Here is a 14339-nt window from a genome sequence, read left to right as displayed (position 1 = left end):
AAAAAAAAAAAAAAAAAAACACCAGACCCAGATCAATAGGGACAATTCACAGGGCCTCAAAACAGTGCCCTTTTCTACCAATTCTTTTGACATTTTCAATGATCAAGGCAAGAGAAAGCAACCCATGAGACTTCAGGCAATTGAAAGATATCTGGAATACTTAAAGGCAGCATATCTATTGCAAGAATTGTGACCTGGGGGAGGACAGTCGTGCCGGTGTGGGGCACATTGAACATTATTCCTAACTAGACTTTAAAGCCAAAGGAAAAAAAAAAAAAAGGAGATTGTATTTATAAATCAAAGACCATTTAGTTTCACACTATGTGTTAGATCCCTGCTTCTAGATGCCATTAATCTCACAGATTTAACAAAAGGCTTTAATGGGAAGAGTCTCATTCTCTGTAGCAAGAAACAAAGGGTCTTTCCATTAGACACAACGACCTCATCCATCCCTCTCTGATCTCCTTCACCTCATATGCAGAGTCAAGTACTGTGCAATTCATCACTCCAGTACAAAGCTGTCTGCAGCTCAGTGGTCCCACTTTTTTACATACCAGACACAGAGATTCTGAAAGAGAATGAAGCTCCTTCATTCCACTCTGAAATTGCTATTGCTGTTTTGAAGCAGGCTCCTTTTGACAAAGAACAACAACTACCACTAACGAGACTTTCATTGTTATGCTTCATTTGTTAAAATTCCCCCAGCCTGGCACAGAGGGAAACCTCCCACCACTTCACACACAATGCAAGGAAGACACCAGAAAAGGCAGAACAGCCGTGAGGAAGAACTGTCCTTCACAGATGGATAAACTGGAAGAATTAGGTGGGTAGAGAAATGGCTGACCTAAGCAATACCTTTAATTGGTAATGACCTATGTTATGCTCCTCTTCTTTTTTCCCTTGTAACTGCTCTTATTCTGCAATTCCTCTACATTTATCTGATACAACATCTTTGTATCCCCTCTTCCTGCAAGAAAATATTCTTTCCTCAGGGCTCTGTACATAACTATTTGAAATACTCATGTCATCTTGGCCATGTTATTTAGAAATCCTTTCAGTCTCCATTTCAGCTGGTTTAGTCTCACTTTTGCTACTCTTTTAACAAAATTCATTTTTACCGAGAGCAACTACCCTCTCTAATCTAATGAAAAAACTTTGTTCTCCCCTCCCATGTTTTCTGATTTCAAGTCTCCTTGGAAAACTTTCCAGAGGAAGTACACATACTGGTATAGGAAATTTGAACACTCTTTCCTACTTGCATGGATCCATTTCTAGTCCATAAATCACTGACTGAAAACCAACAACACTGCTGCTTTCATTCCCAGTATCTGCTTCTCTCTAACCTCCTAGAAACCTGTTAATTCTTAAGAACTTTCTTCAATAGTTTCTCATCCTTGCTTACCTCTTCCCATTCAAATCCTTCAGTTCAATGTACCTATTTTCCACTAACCTTCTCCCATGACACCCTCTCTTCCAGTAGCCTTATCTGTTTTGGCCATTTCAACTGTTATCATTATGCAACCCTGTCACTTTTAGCATTGCCCCCTTGATCATCATAATACAACTCAAACACCTTGCCTCTCAAGCTAATTCATAAACACAAAAGTACTCTTTTCTCATCTTCTTTGCCCTTTCACCTTGCTCATCTCTGCCTTTTAAGTCTACTCACTGTACATGGAAGTGGGTGTCACTAGGACTTATGTAGTAAGAAAAAGGTGTTTTGGTAATTCCTTGCTCTCTGACATGCAGTACAGACTGTAGAGGGAACACAGTAAGTTAAAAAAAAAAAAAAAAAAAAATTGGAAAAAGAACATAAGAATTGCAGAGCTGGCCAGACCAGATGTTTAGCCCAAATTGTCTCGGACTAAATATCCAGCCTGACCCACTCCCCCATCTCCAACAGCAGCCAAGAGAAGATGTCTAAGGGAACAGTGAAAAACAAAGCAATCATAGAGAAATATTTTCTGCCACTCCCCCCAAAATACTTGCCACATAGTTTTACACAACTTGCAGCTCAGTAACTTCCTTACTTTGAGGTAGTACCTTTATCACCTCCTTTTTTTTTTTCCCCTCCTTTTTTTTCCACCTCCTTTTCAAACTTCATTCTGCAGCTCTTTATAACCATGTAGCATATATAGCATCCTGTGGCAAGGAATTTCAGAACTGGCTTGCACGCTATGCAAAGAAAAACTTATTTACCTAGCTTTGAAACTGTCCCCTGTCTGTTTCACCTGATATCTCTTCTAATACAAAAATAAGATGGCATTGAGTATTAATTTCCCATCCACACACTCCACAGCTCTTGTGATTTTATCTAGCATCAGCATCTGGCTGCTATCTCTTTTCAAGACTCTCATCTAGCTTGTTGTTCTTGCACAGAAGATACTCCATGGACTCCTTCTGCATCCTTCATTCTTGTTGGTCTTCTCTCAATCTTCTCCAGTTCTACTCCACTTGTTCTGAGATAAGGACACCTGAACATCAAACCATATTTAAGACACAAACAGACCACAGATTTAAAGAGTGGCCTAATGACATTTTGATGTCTCTCAGAGCAGCTCCTGATTTCTTCATTAGATTACTGATTCTAGTCCCAGGATGTCAGGCCAGCTCAAAATATTTTCCCGTTACTGACTCTGAATTTCAACCACCATTTTAATGGCCACTTAGTTTTACAAGCTTATTTTGCAGTTTTTCATTCTGCCTCCTTTTCTTTTAGCTTTTTTTTTTTTTTTTGGCCCTGAATAACTTAGTTTCAGAGTCAAACCTGGTCAGCAGACTTCTGTTCCAAGGCACTTATGAAGATTCCCCTGGGCACTCACAGAGATCTCTGTGGAAATCCACCGGTGCTTTCCAACACATTTTTCTCCAGGTGTTTTGTTTCTTACCATTTAAACAATTATTTATTCAGCTGGCAATCCTCTGCCTTAACCTGTGCCTGTTCAGTTCCTTTAAAAGTCTTTTTGAGAAGATTTTGAATACATAGTGCTTTTTTCAAAATTTAAGTAGAATAACACATCACAAAATCTCTTTCAACTGCACGCTGCTTATCTCCTTCAAAGGACCACAGCAGTTTATCAAGACTTGACTTCAAATCACAAAAATGTTGGCTGGAAGGGAGCTCCAGCCTGACCAACCAATAAAAGCCACAGTAGGTGAGGTCAGCTGCAGCATTGTCCACCTAAGACTTGAAAGCCTCCACCAGAAGAGATGCCACCCACAATACCACCAACCCTGAGTAACTTTTTCCAGTGCTGCACTACCCTTCTAGTGAAAAAAAAAGTTTCCTACAATCAGAACATTTAAATCTGTGTATGTTAATCCCCTGTTACACACTTTACCAGTACTAAGCACCTTAGTTTGATCACCTTTGTAAACAGCCTTCAAGTAGTTGAAGGCTAATATTAACCTATTTATAAATCTCCTCATCATCAGCCATCTACACAGAAATCAATTCTTTCTCAACATATCCATCATATTTATCGCAAGTCTTTTCTAAAACAGCCACTAATCCAATTTTTTAATTAATTCATTCAATTTAAACAATAGGGCCATTGCTTTCTAGGCTACCTGATTCCATATAAATATTTTCTAGAACATGGCATATAACTAGACATCTTCAAGTTCTCAGCTGTTGAGATACTTTAAAGCACAAGGTTGCACTCCACAGTCTGTAGCTGGCCTATTTCACTCTTCATTTCCCAAAAACACATGGGTAAACTACATCTGGATCCGCTAAATTGGGAACAGGCAATTCATTCCACAATCTCTCCTACAAATGCTTCCAGCTGAGAAAGGCAATCTCATAAGCCTCCCATAAGAAGAGATCCAAAACAGGAACCACCCCACGCTTTTCAGTGGTGAGCACATGCACACAAGAATTATTTACTTTTCTGTCATGGTTTTATCTCAGATCATTCATTTCATAATGTCATTGTACACAGACCCCACAGACTCTTCAACTGGCCTCCTGCTACTGGTGCGGTTGAAAAAAAAAGCATTTATTAATTTTATGTTTAGCCTGATAGGGGTCCTATTTACTTCTTCTAACACAGCCACAGCTTTTTTAAGATGACCTCTTGCTTTTAATAGTCTCCTTTACCTTGTAATTTAGTCATACAGGCTTCCTTTTCCTAAGTCTTTTTCAGACTGATGGTAAGCATTTGTGTGGAGCCTCCAAAACAGCATCCTGAAATAGTGTCTCTGCCACCTACAAACATGTTACTCTTACAGTTGCCATTTCAGTTTTTCTTTAAATAAACATCCGTTTTTTGAAGTTGAGCATCATTTAAGAGAGGAAGAAAAAAGGATAATTGCAGGTAGTTTTTCTTGCATTCCTCCCATTTAAATTTCTTCCATTTCCTTAGCTAAGGGAAGAGAGAAAGGCAAAATACCTGTTATGGTCTCTAAAGCCACCTCAAAAGACTTTTTCCAAACAGCAGCTTACAATCACTCCATGGCATCACCATCTATCTACTGAACAAAATACAGTCTCTTACCTACCTTTTAGTCACCATCCCTCTGTAGTCATCTACTGCCTCTGTTCAGCGTTTATGCAGAGCCTAGCACAGTGGGGTCCTGGGTCTACCTTGTAGGGTCCTAGGAGATAAGGAAACACAAAAGAGAAATAATAGGTATTGAAGACACAGCTCATCAGCAATTCTCAGACATTTATAGCAGCCATAAAACATCTGTCTTTCAAGACAATAAGTTAGAAATGTAAGGCATTGAACTACACAGCGTGAACAAGAACCAAACAGAAAGAGGCCGAAGAAAAAAAAAGGTCATTCTTTAAAATAACTGGCAGCATGGGATGAGAATCAGAAAAGAAGAGTACTTGTCACAGAATTACTAAAATCCATGGGACATATGAGTTTGAGAAAAATCCTCACTGTAAAAATCTCACTGGGTGCCCTAATCACCACTAAAATTAACAGGCCTAAAATGTGGACTGAAATCTGTCCCCAAGTGAAATCTGTGACAAAATTCACATCAGCAAAACATTACTATTCTTTCATCTTTCCATAAAACAAAGTTCAAAAGAAAAGTGCAGTTACTGTCTAATGTCTCAAAAAAATACAAAATACATTATCCAGAAAAAGAGATGCATCATTAAGAAGACTTCAAGGTGTTAACCCTTTTATAGGGATGATAAAGACAATATAATCATTCAAAAAATTATCTTGCTTTTTTTCTTTAATGAAACAAAGAAGGTATTGCTAATCAACCAAGAACAGGAAACTTCCATGTGATTCCCATCTTGCTGTTTCAAGTAAATACCTTCAAGTAAATACCTTTACTTGAAACAGCAAGATGGGAATCACATGGAAGTTTCCTGCTCTCAACACCTCAACAAAAAGGTACTTCACTTCAGAAGTAAAAAGCAATAATAGTCCATTCAATTTAAGCATTTGTTTCTTTGATTAAGAACGTCTACAGCACAGAACAAATACACTAGCAATCAACAGTTCACCCTTGAACCTAATCGGAGGCATGAGGCAAAAAGGAGTCATTGTTCCACTCTGTTTGCTCACTTATATAAAATGACTGTACTAGATGTCTGGAAGTGTTTGTGATTTTTTTTCCAGCACTTTTCTGATCTATGAAAGTCTCAGGAAATCTGCCGAACGCATAAGCAGTACTCCATAAAAACATTTTATAGCAAGGAAACATCACATGAGCAAGAAGGACTCTCCAGGTTAGACAGCAAAGATTCAGATTTATATGCGCCATTGCAAAATTTCTCATTAACCTCCTGCTCCCTACCACCAAGTACTTCAGTTTTTTATAATTTACATATTTTCTACCAAACTAAGAATTTCTATGATATGTGCACATATACACACCCCTCCACAAAATTCAGCAGTACCAAACTCTGCTGTAGAATCTGTCAAGAGCAGATTTACATAGCTTTCTCCATGGCATAGGGATTAACTGAAGCTAAAGGATGGAAGGTCACTTTGAATTTCAAGTCCAAGGTGATAGGTGAAGCTTATATTGTTGAGAAGATATTGCATCTACTTTTCTTTGCCCCTCACTTTTCAAAAAGGCAAGGACAAATTTGAATCTTGGAAAAGGACCAAGTTCTGCTTTTTATGTTACTAGGTACCAGCGAATACTTGAACACCTCAGCACAACGACCTGCCACCCATGCACGTTGATGACAAAGTACCCTGAGATATTCAGTCTGTCAAATAATTAATTATAACTGTTACCATGCAGCAAGTTCCATGGACAACTACAAGCATCCCATCTCCAATATGCAGTGTGCTAGTGATTTATGCATGCACTCACTACACCAGAATGAGCAGCTGAATTATTGTGCTTTGAAACATTACAAAGAAGGCTGTATACCTCAATTTTTCTAAACAAACCTGACAGTACAGTGCTTTCTGTATGCACTTGAACCTGCCTACTGTCCCCTCACCAGTCATTTCACAATTCCTACTTCTACATAAGCACTTCAGATTTATTCTAGCAAAATAAAAACTTTAGCAAGTTTATTTTTATTCTAAGCTTAAGAATTACCTAGACAAAACTGGAAAGCAGAGTCTAAATATACAGTCATGTCTTGTTTCCCTTATACCTCTTAATATGGCAACCCTGCGGTTTCTATGACTGTGGTAGCACCCTCAGCAGGCACAATACAGTAGGGTAACATCAGAAATTAGCCTGTGTATTCATTTAGCTAGGCTAAAGTTAGACTAACTCGGCCTACACAGCCCACACCAAACCAATTTTACAGAAATTGTAAATTAAAGCACCAAAATTAGAAGACTGATTGCAAAAAACACATCAGGTTTTTATTGTTGTGGTGGTGTTTTGTTTGGTTTGTTTTTTGGATTTTGTTTGTTTGTGGTTTTGTTTTTATTTGGGGGTATACAACCATGTTTTATTTTACTTTTGCTTTGGTTTAGCATCGTCTGCTAAAACAAAAAGGCTACAGTATCTGTGCTCCCTGCCTCTGTTTCCTACCTTTTTCTTTCAAAATGAACAAGGCAAAACAGGAGCCAAACTCACTTTTCAAATAGCTGTTTTTCTCAACTCTCAGTGACACAAAGCACACAAAGCAGGAAATCAGCCATGGTACATTTTATTTGCCCAGAAGCACGTTAATCGAAAATGAACAAGGAAAAAAATGTTCTGAAAATTGATAAAAATATAGGTAAGTGTATACTAGTAGAAGTTTTCCAGAAACCTTCACTAGATTTAAAAATAAACACATAGGAGTGCTGTTTTCCACTGGTGTTTAGAATACGGTACTGAAGTCATCAGTACGACCAAGCGGTATGATTAAATCTGGGGCGGGCGTGGAGGAAAGCGCACACGCAGTTAACAGCCTTTGCTTTCATACAGATACGGGCACCGCTCTCACATCTGTCTAGTAGATTTGGAAAGATATTTAGCTACACACTGAACTGGGCAAAGAAATAATCATAGCACGTCTAGACACCGCGGCTGGTTTGCAAGCTGAGACTTCCCGCTTCTGCTGTAGCCACACGGCGCTGCTGGGGCAGCTGCCGCAGCAACAACCTCGCCTCACCCAGGCAGCTGGGAGCTTGCCCGGGCACCCAGGATTTCCAGACAATACCTAATGGTAACCATTGCTCACGTAGCAAGGCAAAAAAGAATACTAAAAGGGACAAGAACATACCTGCTCCACTCCACAATTTGAGTTAGGCAAGCTGCTCCAAGTGACTTTGCTGATGTTGATGGGGCTGAAGTAGGATTGTGAGGAGCACCAGGGAGATGGGTCTTCTCCTCAGCTCAGTGCCCTCGGTATCTACGCAAAATTATTTGCTTTTGTTTCTATCTGGCAGCAGGAGAAAAAAATCATGTCAAAACTGAAAGCATACCAAAGTTGAGAGGGAGGGAGGAAAAATAATAATAAAAAAAAATATACAAATATCTCCCTCCTTTTCCCTCTCTCCAAAAAACGCCTGCATTATGCAAATATATCCCACTTTCAGGGGTGAATCAAGGATGAATGGTTAGAACAGCTGCTGTATACAACCTTGGGCTCCTTCTACAAAAGCTAACATTACTCCTTATAATGTACGCTAGCTAATATTACTATTTATCTCTTTTCATGCTGAAGAGGTCCTCACATAAGGAAAGAGATCTCATTAAATCCAGCTTATTTGCTGGACTAAAGAACGGATGTGGAAAGAAGGCAATGATTAAGCTAAATCTAGGCATAAGGAACGTGAAAGAAATAGAAATACTCTTCCTCTAAAGCTGCATTTTGTTTATTTGCCTTTCAAATCACAATATTGAGTAAAGTGAAACCAAAACAAAATAAATGTAGGAATTCTTAGCGGGGAAAAAACAGAACAAAAGAAAAAACAGTAACATCTTTGAGCATGTTCTGGCCACCACTCTTTGAGATCACTGAACCAGCCCACACAAACACATCTCAAACAGGCAGACACGCTGCAGAGCAAAAGGTCAATGTACGGAGAGCTACACCCATTCCTGTATTCCTTTCACTTGTAGGGCTAGGAAACATCCAGGTCTTCAAAGACATGTCTTCTAGTTCAACTCAGAAATAACACCTGGAAAAACAGGAGCAGTACCATGACTCCCTTAAGCTCCTGCATTGTTCTTGCCTTGTTTAACACAAGCTCCAAGCCACAAGGAACTATGGACATTCACAGACACGTACACACTCATGCACAAATAACGTTCACAAGAGATCTGACTCATCCAGAGTTTGCCAGGCTTACTTCATAAGCATGGTAAAACCAACGTAATCAGAACAAAAAAAAACCACTCACAGCTCATATAAAGATCATCATTGAAGAAAAGAATTAAAAGAAGAGTCCCATAAAGCAGATTAATCGTATTTGCTGTAACACATGCCAACACTCAGGCATATGGGCTTTGGTCATATTCTGCAAACTGATAGCTATATTAATGGCCACGGTATCTTTTGTTTCCAGTTTCATATGAAAGGGATGGTCCCTACAAAGAAAATTAGATTAATTAATTACCCACAACTTTAACTCTATTTACTTTACTCTTCGCTAGGCCAAAATAAGAATAAATGTGAAGGCTGGAGTGCCAGGACAGGAAATGTATTACTGACAGGAAAACATAGATCAGAACATGTGAAATCACCAGTCAGACGGAGTTCTTTGGCTGATTATTATAAAACAGAATGACATAACATTTATGTTGTTTTGCAGGGATTTGACTAATAGTAGTTCATGAAAAGCCACCGAACTTGCCCTGCTTACTTGCTTTAACCCCATCTAGGTCAAAATGACAAGACATGTTAGTGTAAATTTAACCTTCTAACTAATCGTCACAGATTTATAGTCCAAGTGCAGCACTTAGTTTTTGCCAAAAACCACCATGATTCCCAAAATACTAATTTTTAAAGTATAAGACATTATTAAGACCGCTGACAGAATGAACAGTATTACATACTTTGAAATGGCAGAGATGAAGAAGAACTGAAAAAAAAGAGAAATTATTGCAGTCTGCTCCCACTAAAGTCATGTTTTTCATGAAGACTCCAAAGAGTAGGGGAAACATGGCCTTTATCCAACTTTCTGCAAATTACACATCTGAGTATTTTTGTTTAAAATAAATCAGTTCTGATACAAATCTGATCTCCTTCAGTTTGACAGCAAAACTTCTTCTGAAATTATTTGTGCTTGAGTTTGACATCATTTATCCTTGTGCTTTTCTGTGCTTGGCTGAAGCCTATAGGACATTTTAAGTGCTCTGTTGCCACTGATATTCACTGTCTACGTAACTCCAAACACTAACATGCTTTCCTGAATGTTAAATTCATTGGATTGATAATCCAGACTGTCTTTTCTAGGTCTAGCATACTGATAAGAGTAACACCTTTCAGCCAAGTCATGTTAGTACTGACAACATAAGTGGATGAGAGTTTCATGACCAGAGAAATCAACTTTCATAATGAAAGTCAATGAAGAGACTTATTAAACTCTGTAGCATAGTTTACACAAGATTTGTGTGCATATCTACAAGACTTAGATAAATATTAATGTTTCTAGCATTTTTGTGTGTCCTTAAGATGAAATTCAATAGATGTGTCATGTTGTTTTGCATTTTGTTTGTCTGTTTGTTTTGGGGGAGGGGCATTTTTTATTTTTTTAATATCGCACAAAGTATACCATGCAACAATCTGCCTAAGAAATCTCCTTTCTTCCTCAAAATACAACAGTGTGCTGCTTCTAACTCTTCTACAGTTTTCACCTATAAGAAAAAAAGTGTTGACATGACTCAAAGCAGTGTAGGAGAAAGGGACCTGGGGGTCCTGGTGGACAGCAGGATGACCATGAGCCAGCACTGTGCCCTTGTGGCCAGGAAGGCCAATGGCATCCTGAGGTGTATTAGAAGGGGGGTGGTTAGTAGGTCGAGAGAGGTTCTCCTTCCCCTCTACTCTGCCCTGGTGAGACCACATCTAGAATATTGTGTCCAGTTCTGGGCCACTCAGTTCAAGAAGGGCAGGGAACTGCTGGAGAGAGTCCAGCGCAGGGCAACGAAACTGATTAAGGGAGTGGAGCATCTCCCTTATGAGGAAAGGCTGAGGGAGCTGGGTCTCTTTAGCCTGGAGAAGAGGAGACTGAGGGGTGACCTCATTAATGTTTACAGATATATAAAGGGTGAGTGTCACGAGGATGGAGCCAGGCTTTTCTTGGTGACAACCAATGATAGGACAAGGGGTAATGGGCACAAACTGGAACACAAGAGGTTCCACCTAAATTTGAGAAGAAACAACTTCTCAGTGAGGGTGACAGAGCACTGGAACGGGCTGCCCAGGGAGGTTGTGGAGTCAGCATGGGTTCACAAAAGGGAAATCATATTTGACCAACCTGATAGCCTTCTGTGATGGTATGACTGGCTGGATAGACAAGAGAACAGTGAACATTGTCTGCCTTGACTTCGGCAAGGCTTTTGACACCGTCCCTCACAACCTCCTCAAGAAGTGCGGGCTGGATGAATGCATGGTGACCTGGATCATGAACTGGCTGGATGGCAGACCTCAGAGGGTTGTGATCAGTGGTGCAGAGGCTGGTTGGAGGCTTGCAGTTAGTGGGGTTTCCCAGGGGTCAGAATTAAGTCCAGTCCTGTTCAACCTGTTCATCAATTATTTGGACGAAGAGACTGAGTGCACCCTCATCAAGATTGCTGATAATACCAAACTGGGAGGAAGGGCCAACGCACCAGAAGGCTGTGCTGCCATTCAGCGAGACATGGATAGGTTGGAGGACTGGGCAGAGAAGACCCTAATGAAGTTTAACAAGGGCAAGTACAAGGTCCTACACCTGGGGAGGAATAAACCCAGGCACCAGTACAGGTTAGGAGTGGACTTGCTGGAAAGCAGCACTGCAGAGAAGGACTTGGGAGTTCTGGTAGACAACAGGTTGACCACAACTCAAAAATGTGCCCTTGTGGCCATGAAGGTCAATGGTATCCTAGGGTGCATTAAGAAGAGTGTGACTAGCAGGTCAAGGGAGGTTATCCTGCCCCTCTACTCTGCCCTGGTGAGGCTGCATCTGGAATATTGTGTCCAGTTCTGGTCTCCTGAGTTTAAGAAGGAAAAGGAATTACTGGAGGGAGTCCAGCAGCAGACTATGAAGATGATTAGGGGCCTGGAGCATCTTTCTTATGAGGAGACACTGAGATAGCTGGGTCTGTTCATCCTGGAGAAGGTTGAGGGGGGAATCTCATCAATGTTTATAAATATCTCAAGGGTGGGTGTCAAGAGGATGGGACCAGACTCTCTTCAGTGGTGCGCAATGATAGAAGGACGGGCAACGGGCACAGACTGAAGCACAGGAGGTTCCATCTGTATATGAGGAGAAACTTCTTTACTTTGAGGGTGCCAGAGCACGGAAACAGGCTGCCCAGAGAGGTTGTGGAGTCTCCTTCTCTGGAGACATTCAAGACCCACCTGGACACATTCCTGTGTGATCTGCTCTGGGTGAACCTGCTTTAGCCAGTGGATTTATTAGATGACCTCCAGAGGACCCTTCCAACCCCAGCCATTCTGTGATTCTGTGAAAAGCCAGTGAACCTTTTCAATCTAGCTTTAAAAAATTCAAGTGAAGCTTAGATGACAGACAACTTCTAGAGAAAAAAAGTCCACAAACCCCAGGAAAACGCTGGGTTTTATTTACTATTCTGAAATAAATTTTCCGTACTGCAGGATACCAGCTGATATGTTTTCTGTAGTATACTTAATTCAGAGACATCTGCTTGCCAGCAGACCAAGGATGAAGCTTGGGGTTATGAGACCTGGGTTATATATCTGGCTCAGCAACTGATCTGTGGTGCAGTCTTGAGAACCTTGCTGTGTCCCCATTTCACCATTAAAAAATGTGAAGATGTTTAACATATTCCTGTTTCTTTAAACAAAATGCACATTTTTACATACCTCAGTGAACTGCACTGTGAAAACTGCAGTTCCAATTAAGGATGAACTCCTGAGTATAGTGACAATTTCAGGAAAGCTTTATGGCTGCATTCTCTCAGTCAGAGAGCCCAGCTGCCTTCTGGAGAAACAGGACTGAACAGATTCATGTAGGTACTGCAGATGCCAAATAATAACGAGAAGACCAATCCTGAATATTGCAGCTGCTGATAATGCTCATTGCCTTTGCCTAACAATGCAGAAAGTATTACACTCACTATTGCCTACAGCATGCACTGCTACAGAGAAAAAAAAAGACATGATATGTAGTCAGGGAGAATCCAAGATGATAGTCTGAAGAGGAAAATAACTCAGCGCATATAGCTTGAGGTTATGAGCAAAGCGTCTGCTAATATGCAGCAGGCTTCTGTAATTGTGCAGCTGAAGTAATAATACCCCAACAAAATGCCATTACAATGTACAGTGTTTTAACAACTGTGCCAGTTTTCACACATGTTGGTTTATTCCACAAGCCGGCTTATCCACTTTCTTAGTCTAAACGCTCAAAAATTATTTAAAGAAATCATATCCACTCCATTTTAAAGACAGGAGACCCTATGAAATACTGGGTGAGTCTATTAATTTTAGTTGTGATGTATCAGGAAAAAAATAGATCTGTACTCTCTTCTTCCAAATGAGGGGAAAGTTCTTAAACAATACAGGGGGACAGAAGGGGAAATACATCAAGCTTCAAACAATTTGGATTCCTAGCCCAAATGTACAGGAATCACTTATGATATAAGAATGAGAGAGAGAATTAACAAGAGTTTTTAATCTACAGTGCTTTCATATTCTGCCTTTTTTTTTTTTTTTGGCTTAGATTGATCTTCTTCAATTATGGATGCTTTCCCTTCCTCCATCTCAACATGCACAAGAGAAAGACAAAACTTGACATACCCATCACCACAGCCAGAACACATGGCACAGGTCCATCTGGTACTGTAAACTGCAAACTGATAGATGCTCCCCACTTCCCACAGCAAGCTGCTTAGCTCTTCCACTCTCTCTTCACCATGAAGTCAAATGCTGTGGGTTTTCTTTTATTTTGAGGGGTTGGTTTGGTTGATTTTTGGTTTTTGTTTTGTTTTCTAGGTGGTTGTAGAGATAGCATTAATATGGTGGTTGTGATCTGGACGTTTTCCAAGACTTGTCTGAAATAGTCTTACCCAGGGCCAAATGTTCTCCCCATCAGCAGTGAAAGCATTCAATGCTTTGGCATTGTTCTAGCAGCCTGTCCCTCCCTTTGCCACCCAACACGCATGCACGCTCCCATTTCCCTGGCTGCTCCAAGTGCTGAAGCAATCACAAATGCCTCAGGCAAAGCAAAGATACAGAGGAAAATATTTTAGTCCTGGGCATCGTCCCAGTGAGGACACGTGTAATAATTTACAAGCTCCCCTTTAACAGATTTTTTTTTTTTTTCACATGTTCAGTGCTAACAAAATTAAGGAAGAAAAGTCTAATGTACAAGTAGGAACTTTTTCAAGAATTTCATGACAATGCCTAGTTCAACAGAAGCTGTTATTAAAAGCAAACATCTACTGTCCCCTGCAGTGCACTCAGCTTAAATGACAAGGAAGGCAGCAGATCCTAGAATTACTCTGTACTATGCCCACCGCTATCTTCCTTTCACAACCCTCCTTGCCCTCCTTCACTATCTCTAGTCTTTGCAGAATCTATAGTTACTTTCAAGTGGCATATTACATTCACTTTCCTTTTTTTTCCTTTTACATCCACTTTTTTTTATTTTTGAAGGTTAAACCATTAAGTAGAGCATGAAGAACATGATTCTGCATTTGCCACACTGATGTCCTACATGGTCACCTCAGGCAGCAGAAAAAAAGAACACCTGGATCTGATTCTTCTCCTGTATTTCAACTCTGCT

General features: G+C 40.2%; 1 protein-coding gene across 22 annotated transcripts in view; it reads right to left on the bottom strand.

Moving 5' to 3' along the window:
* Positions 1-14339, bottom strand: part of SEMA5A (semaphorin 5A) — a 348961-nt gene that overhangs the window by 238421 nt on the left and 96201 nt on the right. For 13 of the 22 annotated variants that reach the window (XM_065052681.1, XM_065052686.1, XM_065052685.1 and 10 more), the window contains one exon: positions 4504-4599. The gene's annotated coding sequence lies outside the window, so the exon portion shown is untranslated. Of the gene's footprint in view, positions 1-4499; positions 4600-7654; positions 7809-14339 lie in introns of those variants that run through there. The other 9 variants (XM_065052695.1, XM_065052703.1, XM_065052692.1 and 6 more) reach the window with 3 other exon arrangements.

Source organism: Columba livia, chromosome 2 (assembly GCF_036013475.1).
Source record: "Columba livia isolate bColLiv1 breed racing homer chromosome 2, bColLiv1.pat.W.v2, whole genome shotgun sequence".
In the NCBI taxonomy this organism is placed as follows: domain Eukaryota; kingdom Metazoa; phylum Chordata; class Aves; order Columbiformes; family Columbidae; genus Columba; species Columba livia.
The sequence above is the reverse complement of the archived record's forward strand: the minus strand, read 5'-3'. Positions and strand labels throughout refer to the sequence as shown.